The following is a 373-nucleotide window of genomic DNA, read 5'->3' as shown; positions in this document are numbered from 1 at the left end:
TCTCTTCCTCCCCTCACCCCCTCCCTGTGCCCGCTTCTATTAAACGTTTGTTCCTGTTAAAAAGGAGTTTTTCCTTTCCACTGTGATGATTAATCAAACGACCAGATATAAATTTTTAGCAGAACATCTGCAAAAGTGTAGAGTAAGGCGGCAGCCACCATTTCTGCAAGTTTACCATGCATAAAGACTAGTGAGTGTAACAAGTGTCACCTGGCAGTTTGTTGCTCTCTGCCAGGTGATTGGCTGAAGAGCTGTGAAAAGGTAGTGGGTGTGTGGGGTGAAGTCAGCGCTCTTCTGTGGAAAAAACCAGAGGCAATTAATTCACTCAGGTGCGAGTGGGTATACTGTCGGTAAGAGACTTTTGCCATCTTTG

The 373-nt window shown here is 45.3% G+C and overlaps 1 protein-coding gene across 1 annotated transcript in view; it reads left to right on the top strand.

The window, feature by feature from the left end:
- The first annotated feature begins 201 nt into the window (after positions 1-201).
- The window catches only part of suox (sulfite oxidase), a 14,266-nt gene continuing 14,094 nt past the window's right edge, over positions 202-373 (top strand). The window contains exon 1 of the mRNA XM_005739534.1: positions 202-350. The gene's annotated coding sequence lies outside the window, so the exon portion shown is untranslated. The remainder of the gene's footprint in view (positions 351-373) is intronic.

This window comes from Pundamilia nyererei, unplaced genomic scaffold, assembly GCF_000239375.1.
Source record: "Pundamilia nyererei isolate P.nyererei 1_Seehausen unplaced genomic scaffold, PunNye1.0 scaffold00092, whole genome shotgun sequence".
NCBI lineage: Eukaryota > Metazoa > Chordata > Actinopteri > Cichliformes > Cichlidae > Pundamilia > Pundamilia nyererei.
Note: the sequence above shows the minus strand (reverse complement) of the source record. Positions and strands in the feature narration are given on the sequence as shown.